The sequence below is a fragment of the Sitophilus oryzae genome, unplaced genomic scaffold (genome assembly GCF_002938485.1).
Source record: "Sitophilus oryzae breed Bouriz unplaced genomic scaffold, Soryzae_2.0 scaffold_1502_pilon_pilon, whole genome shotgun sequence".
Taxonomy (NCBI): Eukaryota; Metazoa; Arthropoda; class Insecta; order Coleoptera; family Curculionidae; genus Sitophilus; species Sitophilus oryzae.
Window position 1 is genome coordinate 162,713 of NW_022146173.1, and position 25,072 is coordinate 187,784.

The following is a 25,072-nucleotide window of genomic DNA, read 5'->3' on the forward strand; positions in this document are numbered from 1 at the left end:
TTCGAGTGTTGTATTTTATAATAGATAGGATTGTAACCACAGTTGTCAGTCGTGTGCGCGTCTGTTGTCAAAGGTTTATCGGCTTCGCGGCACTTAATTGTTGTGTTTTGTTTTTACGGGTATGTACAAATGAGCTTAAATTTATACAGACAGAAATAACTTCCTGAAACATTTGCCTTTTTTAAATTAAGCCGTGAAAAGTTACTTACAATGTATTTTTGAACAAAAATTATTAGTTCTAAAAATTGAACTTTTAGGCGAACTTGACATTATGTGAGACGTAGGTTTTAATTTATGGTAACAGAAAGAGTTTTATAATATTTTTTATAATGTTTCTTTGTGATATACAGGGTAAGTTTCCTACGATGTTCTCTATGGGTATCTCGGAAACTACTGGAGATAGAGAGTCGGTTAAATGGGGAAAGAATTGCAGTTTTGTGGGGTTATAAATATAAGCCTTTCAGATTTTTGGACAAAGAGCTTGTTCATGGCTACTAGATATTTCGAAAAAACAAATTTCGGCTATTTTTAAAAATTGTCCCTAATTCCCATTATAAGCTGTTTTAGACAAAAACGTTCAAGATAAAATGTTTAGATATCACATCCTTTATGAGACTGTGCCTTCCGTTTTTTTCTAAAGCCTGATCATTTTGACATATGGCACAAACATAGGTTTTTTTTAAATGGGAAACCATTAGTTGGCCATGACTTCATAAAAAGCGCCAGTTTTTAAGCTTTTCATTGATATAAGCTATATATCTTCTCTTCGAAAAATAGCCTGAGTCGTATACCATAGATTTAGCAAGAACAGATATCACATTGTGCATTTTAACACGATCAAACAACCGGAGGTTAACTACGTACTGTAAAAACAAACTGAGATTAGAGAAGGGAGACTGAGAGGAGCCTGCCACATCTTAAATTTGCGCCTATCTACATAGTTTGATTTGCAGAAAAAGGTGACTTTAAAACCTTCACCGGTTATCAATAAACGTCTCAATTCTATTAAAATTAATAGTGTTTATTTTTAAAAGAAGCATGCGAATAATATGTTATTAACCAGAGGATATGCGTTGACTAATTAAAGGACATGTTTACTGTTTATGTGCTGAAACGTCTAGAAATACTGGCAACGTCGCTGCTAGCCTTCCAGAATGAAATGAGCCCCGTCCGTCCCACCACCCATCGCGACGGCCCATGGTCCGTTATAGCGTACTACGTTTAGCTTGAGTGGTGTTTGAAGTCGGAATCAAGTCCGAAGTGAATTTTTCAGTGTTTTTCAGTAGTTTTTGTTTTTGTAACGTACTTTGTAATCTGCGAATTTCAAGCTATGTAGGACAGTGTCAATGTGTGGGAAAAATAAAGCTTCAAATTACAAATCTTGGTCTTTTCAAATGGTAGGAGTTTGTTCTGCCCGCCCGCGTAATCGTACATAGGCGTCCCACAAGGGAGGAAGGGAGCCTCTCACAATAAAAACTTCTAATTACCGATTCTTTTTTTTAATGGATATATGCTGAATTTTGATCTATTTAAACAATCGGAACGTCCACGCGTCGCTTGCCTGTCGAGCGATTAACCCTCCTGATCCAGCAGATCCCGGCTTGGCGCTTCCGAGTTGATTAGATATCATCCGGCGCCCATGCCCCCCTGAGCGCTCGCCGCGCTCGATATAATAGTCCCAGCTTTCGATCGAATATGTGGACCTTATGTACGTGACCCATGGTAGCTCCTTATCAGTTGATCCGCCTCCGAAGAGGAAGGTAGCGTTATTTGAGGCCTGAGACCACTGCGATCTCCCCAACATCGAGTTGATTTCACACGAGTTTACCCTGCCGACCGTCATATTCGGCCCCAGCGTTTACCACTTCTGGACTCTGTAGGGCCTTATTCTTGCCGGACTTCACGCATGTCGTGTGGAGAGCGCCGTGGGGACTGAGCAGAATTCGTTACTGAGGCTGCGTACGGTAATGAATATTTAATTCGTCTCACAATTCTACTACCTACACGCACTGTGGTAGATCATAACAAATTTGAATATAAACGTGGCATTTGAAACTTTATTTATAACCAGACGTAAAACGTACATTTTTTTTTAAAATTGCAGTTCATATTTTGGCATTATATACGGTAATACCCTAAAGGAATTTTGCTCAAACAAATAAAACAAAGGTGTTTAACCCCGAACCTTTTTTTACATTTTATTGCATCATTAGCTTCAATATCTCCGCCTTTCGGTCTATGTTTTAGAACAAGAGTTTTTACCACCGTACAATACAAATACCTCTTTACCTTAGTTATTTGTACGGTGTGTTTCTTACCTTCTTTTTAGAATGGGACGAACTGTACAATAATTACCTATTACCAATGGGTATGAATAATACCTATATACCACGACCCAGGGCTCCAAAAAAGCTTTTTACCTATTACCCGTTCTGGGTTTTGTTTATTTCAATCTGATCTGGATAAGATTCGGGGCCATGTAACGCAACATTTTCAAAAATTCTTGTCAACATACCGGCCGTGATTCATACCGCAATACATATGCTTGATACAGTCTTGAGAAAGATCTGGGACGTTAACAGCCCTGTTACACGGTCAATGACGGTGCCTGAAATGGCCGCCCGATCATCCTGAATTGTAGTGTATATACACCAGAACATCCGCCTAGTAATGGAATTTTTGGTATCTCACTAGAATTAAACGATTATATTCATTATTATGCGGACCAAAAATCCCATGTACATGTAAGGCACACAGATTGTAACTTTTAATGATAAATGCCCTCTACTGAGAAACTAAACCCGTTAATTGCCCTCAGTATTTCAGAGCCATCATAATACAAGAAAAGGACCGAAAGTCAAATCTTGTCTCTACTATTTCAAAAAAACACAATTTTCTCATTTAAAAATACAATTTTTTTTTTTTTTTTTATTTATTAATAAATACAAGATTAAAACACTATTACACGGTACTTCACAGGAAGCTATCGACTGCGAACTAAATCGATTACTAATTTACTTTTCATGAGGATGATTTTTTCTAACGTGCCAAAGGGCGAAACATACCACTGAATAACCCCTAGCACAGTGTATCATCTTTGAAGACTTGACGGTCGCGTAGTTCTGAGAATATTGGCTCGCGTACTCTTAATTTGCTCAAGACAGGCAAGAAAGAAGTCCCCAATTATTTCTATAAGTTTTATTCAACGGCATCTAATTAAATTTTGACGGAATAATATTATTTCTGTTTGCTGTAGTTAATTTTCTCAGGGAAAAAATTGGTCGTTGTAATCGCGCATCTTCCGCTGTCGCAACCTATAGCGATCGTAAATAAAACAAGCTATGACTTCGCTTGTCTTAATCAGTCAAAAAAAAGTCAAGATAAGAGAAGAACAAGTTATTCTAAAAATGGACTGTCCTATTCAAAAAAGGGTAAGTGGCAACCCTAGGTAATTATCTGGAATGAAAATTTTTTTTTGAAATACTGTTTCGGCCACCTATGATTACAAAAATGTCTAAATGTGCCTAAATGCCTACATATTCTGAAAAAAAAAAAAAAAAATGGAAAGAAAAGTCACCAACCACAACCCTAATATAGAACTGTTTCCGGAAGCCTGAGTCACCTGTAAATATTTTCAAAAGATCAAACTGAAAATTATATAGGGAGTAACCTGAAAGTTTAAATTGAATAACGACGTTGGAGCCGATTTGCCGAAAAACTACTACTAACGTTTCAACATAATTATATGTGGGATATTAATTTATCATTATTAGACCTTATAAAAATTTTTTTATTCCCAATTGACGGAAAGTGTTAAGTGGTATCATAATATGGAGTTAAAATTTTAACTAATTACTTTACTTATTATTTTACTAATAAGATTCGTCCAACAAACGATACGCCACTGGCCATTAGAACAATACAAATGCGCCTAGTCGCCGGGGTCGGAAATTTTAGACTTCTCTGTCTCTTCTGTCCTTGTTTGACACATTGGAATGTTTGATACACTACCAACGAGTATTTATGAATGAGATGTTCGGTCTATCTTTATAATGTCTTTGGTTATAGCCAATTCTTATCATTTTTAAACAAATTCACTTAGTTAGCCATGGAAACAAGTTCAATCGCCGTTGCTCTCGGAAATGTGAAGCTGTCACATCCAAACTTTGTAAATTAAAATAAACAAAAATTGTAAATATGAATTTTTCAAATGAAGAAAAGCGTGTAGATACTCACGCATCAATAGAGTTGTTCCAACATGACTTTCATTTGTCACACCACCCCCCACCCACCATAACGAGAGAAATGTTAAAAATTATTATGTATCATAAATTAGACGAAACGCAGGGATAGAAGAGGTTGGACTCAATTGACGTGGGCCTCCCCGCTCACTGACACCTGATCCATTTATTAGTAATTGTTTGTATGCCGTATAGTTAACAATAAGGGATTACAAAAGAACTTATGAACTTAAGAGAGGCACGCTATATAAGTGGCGGTACGAGAAAAAGTCGAGCGGTCCTTCTATGAGATAGGTTAGTTAATTCATTTTTTAAAAAGATGCAACTCAAAAACCAATGGGGCGGTTTTTTTGAACGTTTTCTAAATAAAAAAAAAAAAAAAAAAAATTGATATTATTTTTTTTAAGTTTTGTTTGGTTCGTTAATGTAAATTGTAAAGAACCGTTTAGTAATATTTTCTGACTTTTTATAAGTTAATAAATATAAACAGAATAGAGAAATTTCCATGCAATCTAAGTGAAATTAGTCAAGAAGATTAAAAAATTTCTATAACTAAATTTAACTTTTCTACATATCTTGAAAACCGTTCTCCTCAAAAAAACTTATAAGAGAAACCGGAATTTAAAATTTGACACTGTGTCAGTATTAAATACTTTATTAAAAAAAATTATTCGTAAAAAAATGCTTTTTCCTAATATGCTAATGAGCCACCCTCATTCCATTTGAAAAAATTGAGATATAATTAAAAATACGATTTGGAAATCTTTTAACCGGCCAGGGCAAGACACTAAAAACGATAAATGATCAAATCTATTTTTCCAAGGCTCCTTGAATAAGAATTAGTGTTTTTAACATAACCATGGCGCTCTAGATTGAAATTTAAAATACGATTTTTTATTAAGAGAAAATGTCATTCTATTCAGAATTTCATATTCTATCGAATAAAGAAAAAAAATACCGATGGTGCCATTTAAAAATTAAAAGTTGTAGTCATTTCCGGTGAAACAGGAAGTGACCAAAAACAATTGAATACGTCAATCAATCCTAATTTATGTCATATACTAACATACCGAATCTCGTTTTTTTTACCTGAAAAAATAAAGAAGTTATAGGGGTGAGCCACCTTTGAGACCCACCCAGTATTTTAGAAAGTTTAGCATACAATTTTGAACACCCTGTATGATTTAAGATTACGATTTTTATAATAAAGTAGTAGATACACACTAACTATAGATTTAGAATTTTATTTTAGGATATATCTTACGTTTTATTTATTTTTTATTTTTTTAAAGGCGATGAAAATATTTTTTATAATTTATTTATTTACATCTCTGAAATTATAAAAAGAAATTTAATATCTTAGAACCATGTCAAGTGACAAAAAAATCATTCCGATCCGCTCACATATTTTCGAGCTACCCTGTACCTCTAGAAGATATTTATATTTTTTTGAAATAGGCCGGAGTATATCCTTAGTTATACACTAAAACAAAATTTCTAAGTACTTGTTTATATGACAGACGAAATACTTGTTTTTATATCCAACGAACTGTTGCATTTTCTTCCATAGAGCCATGCATTTTCTTTTAAAAGCATCAAAAGTTTTATGTTTATTCCTGAAAATGTAGTATATTTAGAAAAAAATCATTATGAAACTATTCTAGGTAGATTTCGAAGAATTTCGCTACTTAAAACGCGATGATTTCTAGTGTTTATATGGAACTATTGCTACCTGTTACTATTTTTAAAACTTTAAATTCCACAAACAAATACTAAAACCAAGTTAAACAATAAAAGATGTTTATTACTTTTCTCTAGAAATTTACTAGAACTTTTTTCCATTTTCTTGTTTATTTCTTGATAAATATTTTCTAGAAAAATAAAGTAAGATTTCTTACTAGATTATTTTTACCACTAAATTATACAGAGATTTTCAAGTACCTCAATTATCTCAATAATTTTCGTATGAAATAATAAAATAATATTACTCCGAATATTATACCGAACGGCTCTAGTATAGCAAGCTGTACCTTGCTACTCCCATGGCGTTAAACGCTATATACGGGAGCTATTATTATTATTATTATTATAATTTTCTTCCAAGTGCTTTTAACGATTCGAATGAAATTTGGAGGGTAAAAGTTACTATGAGTACCACATATTTTAATGCTAAAAAAAGTGTTGACAGACTTCTAGAAAAGGCCTATTTTTTAAAAGTTTTAACATCCTGTAACTCTAAAACTATGCATTTCCGCACCCATGTTTATAAGAACTTTTTTACATTTTTCGATGAGAAATCAATGAGTACTTACTTATTTTGGCAGGTTAAAATAATTATTTTTTTTAAAGGTTGCTATTAAAATTGGATTTAAGACAAATTAATTAAACTGTGTTTAACTCATCAAGGAGACCGAAATCGACAAAATATCAAGAGACAACTTTTAATCGGCATTAAGCTGCTTATACTATTTCGCTAACAAGAGAAAAAAAAGTCAGTGGCGTACATGCTTTTTTTAAAAAAATATTCCAGTGATAACCCATATGCACGTCACTGATAAATAGTCGACACTTTTTAGCTTAAAAATATGTCGCATTGTATTCTCAAAATTTTATTCGAATTAGGAAAAGTTCTTAGAAGAAAATTATAGTAAATCGAAAAAATATTAAGACTTTAACACCCTGTAGATACGAAACAAAGCAGAATCGGACCTATGTTATGTATACGATTCAAACCACTCTATATATGTATATTAATATATTAACAAATATTCATTAAATTTGTTCATTGTTTTTCTACATAATAGATCATAAAAATTACAATTAATTAAAAAAAACATCATAATATAAAACAGTCAACAATATTTTGCATTAAATTTATTAATATCCGCTAAATTCCGGTTATAAATCGTTATTAATATTTTATTATTAGCCATAAATAAGTTTACTCTGTATACCGGGAACGCTAATCTTAAAGTATAATTAAATCTAGCACAATGTCAATGATAATTTCCTTCCTCACCGCAATTTGTGAATTTTAATTTACAGCATAATTATTAGGCTACCGCAACTTGACCCTACTCTGCAGAGTGTGACATACGAGAAACAGAAATTAATATATTATTATGATTTACTACCTTAACGTAAATCACTTTGTTTCTCCACCTCTCTTAAATTAAAATTGTAATTAGTAATAGGTCTAGATAATATACAGGACCCTGTAACAATGCGTTATAAGGTTTGTTCCAACCAGCATTTCGGGATCGTTTCGAAATCTTACTCGAATCAATCGCTTTATGGCTTGTTTTCGAGACTGTCAAAAGTGTCAAGCATGCGTGTATCGATCTGTTTTTTGTTTTTGTTTAGAATTTGATAACATAACCCTATTATTTTTGTTTGCAATTTGCAATAATAATAATTATTATTCTTGAAATGGAGAAACAGAATCCAGTATTTGTTGGTTGTGAGTGTTGTTTCAACTGTATACTCACTAACTCACTTACCTATCCTCTCTTTTATGGTCCTGTTATGCGTAGTTTCCTGGTATTTCATTGCAGTGGTAGAATCTTCGAAAATTATTTTATAAATAAAAAATTAATTAAAATTTCCGAACAATTTACTCCACGCAAACTCACAAGCAAAAGTATAACGCACACGTATTCGAATTCGTAAAAAATACGCAAGACAGAAACATCAGCCGTACGCCGGACCAGAATCAGCTGTTAAAAATCGATAATCCCTGCCAATATGCTTTAATGCGCAAGTCAACCCAAACAGTTCTCAATTTGGACCATGTACCTAGATTTCTCTCGAGTTCCGTTCTTATCTCCTCGTATAGAGGGCATCGGAAGAACACGTGCTCCGCATCTTTGGTCACCACGCGACAATGGTGACAGTTCGGGGAGTCACTTCTCTTGAATCTGTGCAAGTATGCTCGAAAGCATCCATGCCCAGTCACGAGTTGGGTAATGTAGAATCCAACCTCCCCGTACACACGGGTGATCCATTTGGTGACATCCGGGATTAGTCGATGTGTCCACGGACCTTTCGTCGAGCTGTCCCATCTCACTTGCCAGAGACGATGACTTTCAGGCCTCTCTTCTTCACAGAAGACCTGTCGCTGCTCGGCTTTCTTATTGCGGTGTTGTCGCTGGCGTTCTCCCGCCAAGATGTCGATAGGCAGGCATGATGCCACTACACTCACTGCATCCTGTGATACCGTCCGGTATGCTGACACCACTCTGATCGCTGAGAGTCGGTGGACTGATGTCATTGTCCTGCGATATGTTTTTAGTTCCAGCGATTCTGACCACACCGGTGCGGTGCTCCGTATAGCAGGACGGAGATAACTACTGTTGCAAGTAATCGTCTCTGGGTTTGCCTGGGGCCTCCGATATTGGGCATTATCCGTGAGAGTGCGCTCTGAACTATACCTTGGAGTGGTCTTGGATGCGACGCTCAACTACAAGGAGCATATCTCCAGCGTCAGCAAGAAGGCGGGAGCAGTTCAGAGTATGTATGTATATGTATATACACAGATATGTATAAGAGATAGACTAGCCATATGCTTTGAGATGTTTTGTTCCAACATATACAAGTCAAATGTAAACAAACGTTTCTTCTGTTGCCGGTTCCACTGTGACCTTTTCAGATCTATGGTGGTCCTCTTCTGATGCTTAGGTTGCATTCTCCAGTCCTATTATTTTCAAAAAGTCTAGCAGGCTGTCGCACCGACATAAAATATGTTCTGTCGTTTCCTCCGCAGACTGCCAAAATCTGACCATAGCTTCAATCCTATCAGATTTAGATGCCTACTATAGGTACGCGACACTGACCAGAGCCGCACGCGCCGCATCGACCGAAGAAAGATATTGCTAGTGCTAGTGCTGCTGACGTCACACGCAATTCCTTCCACTCTACGTAGGTAGCCGAAGAGGATATTAGAAATTCAATATGCTAAGAAAGTTCGCAAATTGTTCATGGCTCATATTGAAAAATTTTTACTTCATCCTCAATTAAATATGGAAATAATGTGGATTTTTGCAAATATTGTGAACCTATAACTTTAGATTCTTTTTCGTGATTTCATCTTCTTCTATTAGCAAGGAGCTTATAATTATTTCTTGTTCGTTGTCATTCATTGTCGAGAAGTATTAAAAAACACGCTTTTCACCGCAGGCAGGACTCTGGAAGCGACTGATGAGAAATTCGATTGGCAAATACGAGTGTAGTAGGGGTAAAAAGAAACAAAATAGCGAATAATACGGCGCGAGCGGCGCGTTCGGTACGGCTTAGTGTGCGCGACAAGACAAAAAAGTGCGATTCGTGAGGCGCGTGCGGCGAGTACGGCGCTGGTCAGTGTGCGCGTACCTTAACAGGACTATCACATCGGAGATGAGAAACTCCTCAACCAAAAAGCGCACAACAAGAGGCACGCCACAAAGAGGAATATTATCACCTCTGCTGTGGCTGATTGTAATGAACCCGATCCTGACCTCTCTGACAAAGAAGCGAATTAGGATAAAGGTATATGCAGACGACGTGGTAATACTGATCGTTGGCGAAGACTTGCAGACGATCAGTGACATCATGGAATCTGCTCTGAAGAAGCCAATGGAACGGGCAAAAAGAAACGGTTTGGGCATCAACCCAAACAAAACTCATACAAGAAAATACAAGACACTGAAGTTCACGCTACCAAAGCTGGAAGGGAGGACACTTGTACACTTGCTAAGGAAACAAAATATCTAGAAATCATACTAGACTCGAAGCTTTCCTGGAAAAGAAACGCGGAGGAAAAGATGATAAAGGGAATAAATGCATTTTATGCATGCAAGAAAACGTTTGAAAGAAGATGGGGTCTACAACCGTACATTATACTGTCAAGGTGTATGTGGCGCTAAACTGTATTGCTGGTTGCCTACATTGCCACAACGTGTCAAGAAACATGGCGACAATAGAATTTACTGGTAGATGGCGGAAAAATATCGAAAATTACAGAAGGTTCGAGAAACAGTCAGTAAAGGTATATAAAGGCTTGGCAGTTGGACCAGTTTGAAGTTTGATAATACCGTGTTTTAAATTGTGAATTAATTGGCGAAGGTGCGCTAGAAGTAATTCTGGACTTGCGATCAATCCACTAGCTCGTGAAAATATGGCTGCTAAGGGTGCCCAAAGATTAAGGGAATCCAATCTGTGGAATCAGACCAACTACGGCCACTCGAGTATATTACCAGTGATAGAGAAAATCATAGCAAACACGAATCCACATCTGCTAGACCAGAAAACGGAGTATATGCTCACCAAACATGATTTTGGAAAAAAGATTCACATCTCGACAAGAGAAGAATGGGAAAGCAACCCAGATATGAACACTCAAGAGATAGCAGTCTACACAGATGCTTCCGTAACTTCAGGAGGCACAGGTATAGGCATCTTCTCAGAGGAACTACACATCCAACGATCTTCAAGGCTATCGGATGGCTGTAATGTTCTAGAAGCAGAGGTTTACGCTATAAAGGTAGCGGCCAGTTGTATACGAGTAAAAATCGCTAATAAACCAGTAGGAGATATAGTGATATAATCTGGCAGCTTGGGCGCTGTAAGCAGTATCATCATGCAATCAGTGAGATTGAAAACTGTGATGGACTGCCAAGAAGCTCTGTCCTCAGTTAAGGCGGGGCCGCTCTGTGCTGGGTGCACGCCACAGAATTGTGGTGGGCAACCAAGAAGCGGACTGACTCGCCAAAGAGAAGCCTAGGGGAGGGGCCGTGGCAGATGACCCACCACTTGTCACGATCAGCACAGTGAAGGAAGCTACAGAAACTACCATCATGGCCAAGCATCAAGAGAGCATCATAACAGATCTGGCGCAGGAATTTACTGCAGTAGTCCAAAGACTGAGATCTACCACAGTCTTGGAAAATACACCACAATTTTCCAAGCTGAGCTATATGCGATTGAAACCTGTGTGCAACTGCTGGTAGGACAGCAATACACCGGGAAAACAATAAGCATATTTTCGGATAGTCAAGCCACGTTGAAAGCACTTGAGGTAACGAAAAGCACGTCCAGGACGATTCTTCGTTGTAAGAAACTACTCAATATATTAGGAAATGGGAACAAAGTGTCGCTAATATGGATACCGGGACAATGTCGGCCTAGAGGGAAATGAACGTGCTGATTCCCTCGCCAAAACTGATGCAGGCTCGCCATTCGTGGGCCCAGAACCGACACTTAGCGTACCAAAAAATCTCTCAAGAGACAGGCTCTGTAAATGGGTTAGGGGTGCGACGTTTCGGAACTGGTATGACAGTCCCGGAATGGAACATGCCAAGACAATCCTAGCAGGGCCATCCAAACGGAGAATAGATGAACTCCTAAAGACTGGTAGGAACGGAGCGCGTACGCTTACTGCAGTATACACGGGCCACTGCCGGCTGAGATCACACCTACAGATGATGGGACTAGTGGAAGACACCGAATGCCGACTCTGTATGGAAGATGACGAAACAATGAAGCACGTTATGTGTACCTGCCCCGCTGGGGGCAGGACCAGGTTTGAGGTGTTTGGCAAACCCACGCTAGACCTATCAGACCTAGAAGACATATCACCCTCGGACATAACGGCCTATGTTAAAAGGCTGGGTCTTGAGGGTGAACTTTAATGCTCTTTTTCTATTAAAGAGCTTGTAGAAACTGAGCCACAATAGGCCCTCGCGGCCGCAGTGGAGGGTCCTACCTGGGACCCACTCTTAGTCAAATACGATACAAATACAAGCATCAAGAGACGTGCCAACACCGTGAGGACTGCTCTACAACTCGAAAACTGTGGCCAGTGGTAGATACCAGAAAGATAAAACAACTACTAGATCACAAAAACAATCTAGTATGCATAATTGTAGGTCACGTCACTGGACACTGCCCCACGACGGTAAACCTCGTGAGATGGAAGATTTCCAACGACGACTACTGCAGAGAATACTGAGAGGAAGAAGAAATAAAGGAGCACCTGCTGTGCCACTGTCCGCCACTGGAAAACCAAAGCTTTAAAACTTTTTTGGAGGGACTACAGAAAGCAGCAGAAACCAACATCAGCGACGTCGGGAACTTTGCAAAGGGCTGGAAGTGCTTTAACGCAAAGAAAGAATGAAATGAAGTTTTGATATAAATACAGGGGTATCGCAATGAGCCCAAGGAGAGATCAAACAGGATCCTAAACCCCAGCCTTGGTATAACCCTAGTCTTGGTATTTGTCTTGTGTTTTGTGGCCAAGATCACTCTGGCTCATCAGTACTTTAAGGTTCCTCTTAACAAAGAAAAAACTATAAGTACAGATGCAACAAAATAAAATACAAATTCTACACCCTGTATATATTTATCTTATGTCTTAATTGATACCGTTTTCGCACCAGCCAAGCGTACCTAATTAAGAATAAAGATTAATAACACCGGAAATACGAAGGAATGAAATTTTACAATCGGTGCAAAACGAATGCCATTCTTTATAATGTAACGCAGATAACACGTTGTTCGTGTCAACCAAGATATATGATTATAGAATTTAAGTGGTATAATCGAATTAGGAAGATTGAATATCTCTCATATAAACATTTAGTAAGGAAAGTATGCGTGAGAAGAGTTGGGTGCAAGTGTTTTTAGTGCATCTTTCGTGTGATATTGCAGTTAACGCAATAGAATGTAAGTAAATTAAACATTAGGGTGAGCCAAAAAAACTAATCTATGGAATGTATGGGTTAAAATAAACCTAATAACTGTTTTTTAATTATATTAATATTTGTTATATTAAAATTTGCCATTTAAATAACTCGTAAAAAAATATTTTTCCGTTAAAAGTACCATAACTTTGAAACGGTTTACGATAAAAAAAAATATATCGGGGATTCTTGTAGAGCATAAAATTTCCTAAAAAATCTATCTGAAAGTAATCTAGATTCTTTTTACTAAATACGAAAATGTTTAATCAATAAACACTAAAAATTATTGATTTTTATTGAAAATTGATTTTTGCTTCAAAGCTTTCAAATATACAAATTATTGAACTGAAAAAAAATAGGCTCAGATAGATTTTTTAGTAAATTTCGTGCTCTACAAGAATCCGCGATGTAATTTTTTTTTTATCGTAAACCGTTTCAGAGTTATGGAACTTTTAATGGAAAAAGACTTTTTTACGTGTTATTTAAATGAAAAACTTTGAATGTTAACCGACACCTCTTAAAAGTGAGCTAAAAATCCTGCCTTCCGGGGACATTTTTTCTCGATTAGGTTCATTTTATCCCATGAATTCGATAGGTTAGTTTTTTTGGCTCACCCTATTAACCATATTACATATTTTTAGTTTAAAAAATTGATGTGTCAACGGATTGATGTTTATATGCCAATAGAGAATCATATCTAGTGTAAAAGTATTGGAAAAATATCAAAAAAGTGAATGTTTTAATTAATCTATTTAAATTATAATAATTTTTAAACAGCATCAGCAACGTTATTATAAAACCACTTCTAAATTACTATTAATAAGATAATATATAGTTTGTCCAACAAATCAGGAAAGATTTCGTTAGATAGTATGCAAAAATGACAGAAAACATAATTTTCCTGTGAATTAAAACGACACGAACAACTGTCACTGTTAGGAATCCTCTCATTGAACAAACTATACTTTCGATGATTTAGTCATAAAATAAAAATACGTTTAGTTAAAGAGCATTAATAGTTGCGATTATGAACTTTTGAAAGGACTTTAAATATATACAGGGTGCTACAAATTTGAGGTACGAGCATTGGTATCTCGGTAACCGTAATAGATAGAAACATGGTTAAATTGGGTCAAAGTTGCCCCCGCTTTGGGATGTTCACCAAGATGACACCAAAAAAGTTTTGGTTGAGAATAATTTAATTTTTTTCCTATCGTTACTTTTTAGAAAATCGAAAAACTAATTACACATTCTCATAGCCCCCTTATTAGGGCTATCTGATAGTATTTTTATATTTTCAAATTAGCTGGTAATTTGTGAGATACAGAGGCCAACTTCATTTTTTTAAATACGGACCTGCATTTTTTATTTCAGGTTTTGAAAGAACTCGGTCTCCAGATTTTAAATATAATTAAATAGTTTTGTTGTTGTTAAGGTACCCAAAACAAAAAAAGGATAAAGTGTGGCATATCATTGTATATCAGGGGTGGTATATTTCGGCCCCAGGAACACGTCTATGAGGTTTTTTTCGCAAAAAAAGATGTTGAAAATAGTGAATTTTCTTTTAAATTTTCCTGTATATTTTAGAAAACTTTTTAAAACTGCCTGTTCACCGCAAATTTTACCATGGTTTAGTTTCTGAATCTCTGAAATTATCATGTTTACTGCACAAAAAAGGGTGCAAATACACAAAAAATCCGGTGGCCAAAGCGGTGGATCTAAACTTTATTTTAAAAATAAATTACTTTTTTTTAGTTTTCAAATTTGAATAACTCAGTTATTTTGGACTTATCTGAAAAACGGTAAAGAGAAAATATGTTTCTTTTATGGAGATCTACTAGCCCTGAAAATATTTGCACTAATTTAATACTCACCCTGTATAATACTATCCATGTATTCATGCTTTAGAGACAGTATCAACCTTTGAATAAGAAGACTAAGGAAGGAGCATAATGCTATCCATGTATTTATGCATGGTGGGCGGAAAAGCCACCATAAATAAAAGCTCTCTAGGGTGGGGATCCTTGACAGTTCTGTTTGACGATTCATTTGACATATTTGAATTTGATTTGAAATTTTGTGGATTTGTCAGTCTTTACAGAGCTTATTTTATGTTATTTATTATTTATTCTACTACTGATAGTTATATAAAGGTAGTAAATCTAGATGGAAATTGTGGCGGAACTTAAATTAACAGTGGCACTATCGCGATTTATCGAAAAAAACTCTAAAATAGTTGGTTGTGTAGCGTGCGGTAGATCTCGGCAAAAATTGAGTGAAATAATGGAACAACTTTTCGCTAGTAAGTGACTATATAATATACATACGTGTAGTAAACCGATCATTTATGAAATTCACTTAAATTAACTAAATTTCTTGCATTTTATGAGTCTACCCCACGTCTACCCTACATCATAGTTTTATATTTTTTAAATAAAATTAGAACGACACTGATAAACCGGAATTTAAGTCGGCCATATTTGAGGCCCATCGCGGTGTACCTAAGATTTTTGATATGCTCCTTCCTTAGTCTTCTTATTCAAAGGTATCAACATTATGAAGCTCCATTTTTGATAACTCTCTTTGACATTTCAATTGACACATTTGAATTTGATTTGAAATTTTTCGGATTTGTTGTTCTATTCTGAGCTTATTTTATGTTATTTTCTCCATAGCAACGGTTAAAATTGCCTTATATCTATCAAAAATAGTAGATAAAATAGTACTTTAACCGCAAGTGTAGATTAAATGATACTTTAACAGCGAGGATACGTTAAAAACTTTATTTCTTCTCGTACGTTTTTTAATTGCTTCCATTTTTGAAAATTTTTGTATTCCTTTTCATAATTTATTCGGGATTTAAATGGAAGTAGTTTGGATATGGCGTTTGTCGCCTCAGCCTCAATATCTGTTGGTGATTTACTTATTTCAATTTGAGCCATTTCTGGCTCCAATTCAATCAGCAATCGACACGATATAATAATTAAAAAATATTGACTCAAAACTGACAACTAAAGAGACAGCTTTATTTATTTGTCAAATTACGTAGAAACCAACGCCAACTCAGCACAATATTTTTTCTACTCGTAATAAATTCCTTGAAATAATAATTTCTGAATATTTTTTAACTAACTAACTACTATTGTTTTATACAGCGAGGATATAAAAATAAAATGTTTTATATATTATTATATACTCTAAAATGGGTTTTGTTTAGAAGTAGTAAATAAAGAAGGATATTGTCTCTGAACATAAACACACGGTTTGTTTACATTTTTCTTGTATATGTTGGATCAAAACAAATTCTATGTGTATTATCTATACATTACAGTTGAGGGTTGGAACCTTTGGTGTTACACAGCAAAATAAAGACACTAAATCACCACAATACATCAAAACACTTTTACTTTTACACTGGACGCGCGTTTCGCTAACCATTATTATAAACTAATATCAGTTTATAATCATCTGCTGATGATGCTAACATGGTTAGCGAAACGCGCGTCCAGTGTAAAAGTAAAAGTGTTTTGGTGTATTGTGGTGATTTAGTGTTTTTATTTTGCTATTATCTATACAGTCAATATTTCAATATTATTTAGCCCCTATAATTTAAATAAATTTTATCATTTTTTATCACAGAGTACCTATATTTCTTCGTGTTCAAAACAATAAACAAAAACAGTTCCTATAAAAGCAAATACACAATATTTATTTTCTAACTAAATAATAACACAAAATACAAAGAATTAATACAAATTTCACGTAAAACAGAAATAATACAAAGAGCACTGGTACAATGACACCAATCACGAATAACAATAGCAAGGTTGTCTCAAGCAAAAAAAAAGAACTCCGCTATAATAATCTTGATCTATTGCAGTTATTCAAGAATCAGTACAACAACTAATAAGAGCACTAAGCGTAGAGTAATTGATTTAAGAAAGCTGCCTACAGTAAAAGAAAATGTATTTGCTGCAAATGTTTAGATAAAAATATAATTAAGGTTTATCTATAAATAAATAATTAGTAAGTGAGTGTAATTGACTGAAAGGATAAAGAATCTATAAAAGTGCCTAAAGTTAAAAGATAGGTATATAAATAGGAGGAAGATAGAGTTGGGCTATTCTTTTGATGGATTCGACAGAAACGTTGATGAAACCATGAAAATAGTCTGGTGAGTTATTATCTATTTACTTTAATATTTATTTATTGTTCTCTGTTTTTTTTTTGGTATACGGGGTGAGTTTCCTACGATGTTCTCTATGGGTATCTCGGAAACTACTGGAGATAGAGAGTCGGTTAAATGGGGAAAGAATTGCAGTTTTGTGGGGTCATAAATATGCGCCTTTTAGATTTTTTAAAAAGTTCATGGCTTATTACTAGATAGGTATTTCGAAAAAAATTTAAAATTTGTGCCTAATTCCATTATAATCTATTTTAGACAAAAAGTTTTCTGATAAAAGTTGTAGATAATTACATCCCTAATGAGTTTGTGTTCTCCGATTTTTTCTAAAGCCTGTCATTTTTGACATATGACACAAACATAATTTTTTTTAAACGAAAACCATAGTTGGCCATAACTTCATAAAAAGCGCTATTTTTTAAGCTTTTCAACGATATAAGCTATAATCAAATAATCTTATTTAGATAGTAAATTCTTATCTTTCTTAACTAATTTCACTTAGTTGACATGGTGTTCTTATTTTATTATGATTTATAACTTATAAAAAGACAAAATATATTATTAAACGGCTCTTTACAATTTACATGACACAAACTAGGGCTTAAAAAATAATATCACTGCATACACTTTAAGTTATTTTAGAAAATGTTCAAAAAATCCGCCATTGTTTTGAGTACATAAATGCATCTTTTTAAAACTGAATTTCGAGCTATTTTCACAGAACGACCGGTCGACTTAATTAAACTTCTCCTGTACCGCCTCACGATGGGGTATTAGCATGAAAAAGGTGATCGAAATTCGAAAAAGCAAATGTGTTTAAGATTTCCCAAAAAAAGATAAATGATAAGTTAAATCATGTCTGCCATGAATGACGTTGCTATGGGTGTGTTTAGTTGCATTCATTTGTTTCAACGAAACGTCAAAGCTGTTACTTCTCACAGATAAAAGGTAAATGGCTAAATTTTATGTTTAAAATTATAAATTGTTGTTGTTCTTGTGCTCTTTTTACGTTTATATTATTGTTTTGATTGAAAATGGCTCAAGCGGGAGGTATGTATTCTACAAAAACGTATTATTTATTTTGATATTCTCTATACTAACGATTTTTTTTGCAACTAAAAGTTAGGCGTTCAGAAAATTTGATTAAATTTGTGACATTTTTATTATACTTAGAGATTTAGTTGCGCATTTCGAAGTATTCAGCATATTGTCTATATACGTTTTACTTAGTAAACATTGGGCTTTCGTACAGTAAAATAAAATACTTGCGACTTTGCTGATAAAATGAGAAAAACATTCTTGGTTTCCTCTAATTTGCCAATCAGTGATATACTAATGCGAGGTGTAAACCGCGATGGCATTGTTGTGTACAAAGCGATCGCATTAGTGCCATTAGCAGTATAGCATAATTTGGCATTAGTAGCGACTTTAGTGGTATGGGCATTGCTCGCGGATCAGTCGTAGCATTAGTAGTATTAGTTGCGATATTACTACTGGCATTAGTGGCATTGACCGTGGAAACACTGGAACAGTGATTTTTCTTAGAATCTTTCTTTTTTTAGAATCGACGAATTATCATTTATTTCGGTCATATTATTTCCTCTTTAATTGAAAATAGCAATAATTTATAAAAGGTCTACATAAAAAAATTTCGATCTATCGATAAAAAGATTTCGAACTATCTGTGTCAAATACCCCACTGTGCGCCTCTTTGAGTGCCTGTCTTAATTCATAAGTTCTTTTGTAAACCTTGTTGTTAACCATACCGCATAAAAAAATCTAAAATGGATAGGTCAGGTGATCGAAGAGGCCCATGCAATTGGTCCACCTCTTTCTATCCCTGAGTCTACATAAAATGATGATATAAATAATTTTTAATATTTCTTTCATTGTGGGGGGAAGGGATGAGGGATGGTTTGTCATAATGAAAGACATGTTGGCACCACTCTAATAATGCGCGAATATCTAAATTTAACTTTTCTAACATGTCTTGAAAGCCGTTCTCTAAAAAACGTAACGTTCACCGGTCAACGTATCCTCGAAATTGTATGGCCAAGAAAATTTGAACCAATATCCTACACGCTTTTCTTCATTTGAAAATTCATATTTACAATTTTTGTTTATTTTAACTAACAAAATTTGGATGTGACAGTTTCACATTTCTGAGAGCAACGACGATTGAACTTGTTTCCATGGCTAACTAAGTGAAATTAGTCAAAGATAAGAATTGGCTATAGCTCAGTAATTTTGTGAAAAAAACATATTATAGCTTATATCGCTGAAACGCTTAAAAATAGCGCTTTTTATGAAGTCATGGCCAACTATGGTTTCCTTTTAAAAAAACATGTTTGTGTCATATATAGGTATTTCAAAAACGACAGGCTTTAGAAAAAATCGGAGAACACAAAGTCATTAGGGATGTGATTATCTACAACTTTTATCTGAAAACTTTTTGTCTAAAATATGTAGATTACAATGGAATTAGGAAAAATTTTTAAAATAGCCAAAATTTGTTTTTTTTTCGAAATATCTAGTAAGCCATGAACTTTTTCAAAAATCTGAAAGGCGCATATTTATGACCCCACAAAACTGCAAGTCTTTTCCCATTTAACCGACTCTCTATCTCCAGTAGTTTTCGAAATACCCATAGAGACAACAAACATCATAGAAAACTCACCCGGTATATGTTTTTATTGGTTTGGTTGTGAGCATCTTAGGGCATATGTTTATTGGAACTTTTTGTTTTATTTTATCTGTAGAATCACTCACCAAAGTTTTACATTATTTTTTGACACCCTGTATATTGAAATTGAATATATTGATAAAACAATATTACAAATTAAATAATTTCATATTCGTGATAATGCTCAACGCATATGCAATTTTACAGGCAGAATATGCATTACCCTGTCATAACTAAAATTAAAAAATATTGTAGGGATCTGTTTTATCACGCCGAATATAAATTATTTTTCGATTTTAATAACGCCAATTTATATTCAATTATAACGGCATCGCGTTATTACATAACAGAAACATTAAACGTTCATAATAATTGATCTAATAAATCATGACGCTCTTTACAAACAATGTATGTAAAAACAAAAAAAATTAAGATAAATTATTAATATTAAAGAATAATTCAAAACACAAAAGTGGGTAAAAATTTCGATTTTTAATTTCTGACCTTAATTACAAAATAAGCATTAATACAATAATTACCATATTCATTAGATTTAAATTAATATAACTATTAATATATTAATCATATTTCGATAAAAAAGATATTTTTTTTCTTAGAATTGTTTTTTATTATAGGAACTGGTTAATATTAAAAAATACATAAAAAGTAAATGCTTCAGATTTAGTAGCTACAGCCACAGTCTCATAAGACAAAACACTCATACTCAAAAAGCAAGAGCAAGCCTAGCGTTTGATCTGCAAAACCAAGATCAATATCGACCAGAGCAAGACTTCCGCAAGACAAAGATCAAGACCAAGCATGCAAGACTCTCGCGGTCTAGTGGTCTTGCATTTTTTTGCTACGCTCTACTATGGCTGTGGCCCAAAATAGCCCCAGCTATGTGTAAAAGAATAAAAGTCAGTTGCGCACATGTTTTTTTTTGAAAAATATTCTAGTGATAACCCGTATGCACGTCCCTGATGAATTTATCGTCACTTTTTAGCACTTTAATGCCTAACCTAACCTAACCTACCGTCCAGATTAGCCCTGGCAGCAAAAAGGAGACGTTAACTTCAAATCTTTACTTTATTTTACTTTTTAGCATATATAATAACTCACTTATAATAACTTTTACCCACAAAATTTCATTCGAATCACTAAAAGTATATGGAAGAAAATTATAATAAATCAAAAGATTATTATTATTTTAACACCCTGTAGCTACGAAACAAAGCAGAATCGGACGTATGTTGATATGAAAAATAAATCTTATTTTTACGTGAGGAATTTCCTCACAAAAGATGGCACATGTTTTTTGAAACATCCTGCGTAGTTTTAGAATTACAGAATGTTAAAACTTTTTAAAATTAGGTTTTTTGTAATTATCTTAAATACCATTATTTTTTTATTTGAAATCGCTGTAGGTTGGACTAATAGTAATATTAACTGATAATAAATTATGTAAAATATACAGGGTTGTTCACCACATACGACACGTAGTATTGTAGCTAAACGATTAGATTTTTACAAATTGTAAGTTTTGAGTTCGTTGAAGGATTATTAGAGCTACAATTTAAAAATATTTTTACAAGATACAGAGTGTCCCAAATAAATAAAAAATATCAAAGTTTTATTTTTTAAATGGAACACCCTGTATATTATTGCATTTTTAGTTTCTACGATTAAAATAAAGGTAAATTTGATTAAGGTTTATTACACTTAAACCTTACCGTTTTCAACATATTTTCAATTTTGCGAAATTGCACTATAATTTTTAAGGCTTCATTTCTCCGAGGATATCAAAGTTTTTAATACTAAATATTTACTGAAGTTTATTTATTGATCAGTTATTGTGTTGCAATAATAAAAATTAAACTACCGTATACAGAGTGTCTAAAAATTTATTTTAAATAATTACTAGCTCTAAACGGTAATAACTTATTTACTTTAAATAAAACACCCTGTATATTTTATGAGAATCAGATTCAGGTTTTCGTAGAAAATGCATTTTCTTATAATTTAGACCTCATTTATCAATATACCCATGAAATATTGACATTTTAGATTGTTTTTAAAACAACAAATGTACAAAATGTACAGGCTAGTAATATTATCGTTTTTAGTAAAACGATAATATTACTAGCCCATTTGTATGCAAAAAGAAAACTATTTAAATCTTTATAAAAGAGTATACCATTAATTAAATATACCACCAGTATTTCCGCCCAAATACTAATTAACTACATACTTAATTGTGTTCGTTAATAAATTATTCTAAATAAATGTGGATTTGAATCAGAAAGCAATATAATAATAAGTTATGAAAATGAACGTCTCTGTTATAAATAAGCATTTGTCAAAAAATTAAATATAATTTTTAAGGTGTTACTTTTTACCACACTGTCTAATACACATACATAATTCAGTTTTCTAGTATTTGGAGCAATTATTATTAATCAACGCAAACAGTCAATTAATGTAATTTGAATACTGGAATCATATTAATTGGTCCTCTTTAACAAATATTTAAACAGTTTTTTTTATTTTTTAATGAAATGAACGAACTATATCGACAATATTAGTATTTGTACTCTTTAAAAATTTGGTACATCTTTAAAAATAATCTAAAATGTCAGTATTCCATGGGTATATTGATAAATGAGTTCTAAATTACAAGAAAATGCATTTTCTACGGAAACTTGAAGAGATAGGTAAAAAACGGTATAACACAATTTGATAGACAATTAAATTGTGCATCTGATTCTCATCAAATATATAGGGTGTTCCATTTAAATCAAACAAGTTATTGCCGTTTAAAGCTAGTAATTATTTAAAATACATTTTTAGACACTCTGTATAAGGTAATAAATTTTTTATTATTGCAACACAATAACTGACCAATAAATAAACTTCAATAAATATTTAGTATTAAAAACTTTGATACCCTCGGAGAAATGAAGCCTTAAAATTTATACTGCAATTTCACAAAATTGAAAATATTTCAAAAAAGGTAAGGTTTAAGTGTAATAAACCTTAATCAAATTTACCTTTATTTTAATCGTAGAAACTAAAAATGTAATAATATATAGGGTGTTCTATTTAAAAAAATACAACTTTGATATTTTTTATTTATTTGGGACACTCTGTATCTTGTAAAAATATTTTTAAATTGTAGCTCTAATAGTCCTTCAACGAACCCAAAACTTACAATTTGTAAAAATCTTGTCGTTTAGCTACAATACTCCGTGTCGTATGTGGTGAACAACCCTGTATAGTTCATTAATTTTATTTTTATTTTAATTGTATTAATTATGATTAATAAAATTGCGGTTATCTCATCAATAAGACCGAATTCGAGAGAATATCAAGAGGTAACTTTTAATTAGCATTAAACGGCCTACACAATTTTGATATCAAAGTCAGTGGCGCACGGTTTTTTTTTTAATATTCCAATTATAACCCATATATGCATGTCCCTGCTGAATTTATCGACACTTTTTTATCATTAAAATATATAACATTTATATTACCCTCAAAATTCCATTCGAATCACTAAAAGTACTTGGAAGAAAATTATAATAAATCGATAGATTATTAAGGCTTTAACACCCTGTAGCTACGAAACAAAGGAGAATCGGACCTATGTTAATATGATAAATAAATCTTATTTTTAAGAGAGGAATCTCCCCACGAGAAATGGCACATGTTTTTTGAAACACCCTGTATACTGTGGCGCCTGATACGAGAACTTTCGGAAATTGTCTGTAGCATTCTCCTTTTTTTCAGTAAATTCCTTTTAAAACATCGAGATTTTCCACGTAAATGGCAGAGATGGCGCGATACTCAATTCGTCAGGCTTCTTGACAATACAGGGTGTCCCAGAAATAAGTGCAAGTATTTTAACTGGTAGTATAGTTCAACCCCAAAAACACGCCTATGATGTTTTTTTTTGCGAAAAAAAATTATTGAAAATTCGAAATTTTTGAAAATTTTTTGGGGATTTTTTTTAGTTTTTAGTTAAAAAACATAATTTCTTGATAATATGGCAACATTGGTATTAGACTCGGTATTAGATTAAATTTACAAGAAAGGAAATCCAGAAAAGATCCAGTGGTTCTCAAAATTTTAGCAAAAAATCATTTTTTTTGGAAATTTTCAAAGTAAAATATCTCCGTTATCTTGGAGTTATTTGAAAAACGATAAAGAGACAATATGTTTCTTTTATCGAGATCTACCACCCCTTAAAATAATTACACTTATTTCTGGGACACCCTGTATAAACATACTTAGTGATTTTTCACTCTTCCGACAGATGTCACCATACACCTTGACAATATATTAACGTCTTTGAATAAGAAGACTAAGGAAGGAGCATATCAAAAATCTTAGGTCCACCGCGATGGGCCTCAAATATGGCCGACTTAATTTCCTGTTTATCAGTGCCGTTATAATTTTATTTAAAAAATGTAAAACTATGATGTAAAGTAGACGTTATAGGTAGATTCAATAATTTTGTTTTTATTTTACTTTGTGAATAAATTTTGGTAGTTATTAAAATTCTTATAAAATATATATAAGTTATAAATAATTATTATAACTTATCTATTTTATAGTTATAAATAATTATTATAACTATAAACATCCGATACGCTACTGAAGCAGGTAAGTCAAACTGACGTATCTAAATTCTTTGACATCTAATCTTTGACAAGTAGTAAATAAAAGCAAAAATGCAAGAAAAAATACATAATTAGTTAATTTAAGTGAATTTCATAAATGATGGGTTTACTACACGTATGTATATTATATAGTCACTTACTAGCGAAAAGTTGTTCCATTATTTCACTCGATTTTTGCCGAGATCTACCGCACGCTACACAACCAACTATTTTAGAGTCATTTTTGATAAATCGCGATAGTGTCACTGTTAATTTAAGTTCAGCCACAATTTCCATCTAGATTTACTACCTTTATACAACTATCAGTAGTAGAATAAATAATAAATAACATAAAATAAGCTCCTTAAAGACTGACAAATCCATAAAATTTCAAATCAAATTCAAATGTGTCAAATGAATCAATGAATCGTCAAACAGAACTGTCAAGGATCCCCACCCTAGAGAGCTTTTATGGTGGCTTTTCCGCCCACCATGCATGAATACATGAATAGCATTATGCTCCTTCCTTAGTCTTCTTATTCAAAGATTAACGTAAATTTTCTATGTTAATTAAAAAACGAATCTTTTTATTA

At 33.5% G+C, this 25,072-nt stretch overlaps 1 protein-coding gene across 1 annotated transcript in view; it reads left to right on the plus strand.

The window, feature by feature from the left end:
- The window catches only part of LOC115878204 (trehalase-like), a 55,406-nt gene continuing 30,334 nt past the window's right edge, over positions 1–25,072 (plus strand). The window contains exon 1 of the mRNA XM_030894619.1: positions 1–119. The gene's annotated coding sequence lies outside the window, so the exon portion shown is untranslated. The remainder of the gene's footprint in view (positions 120–25,072) is intronic.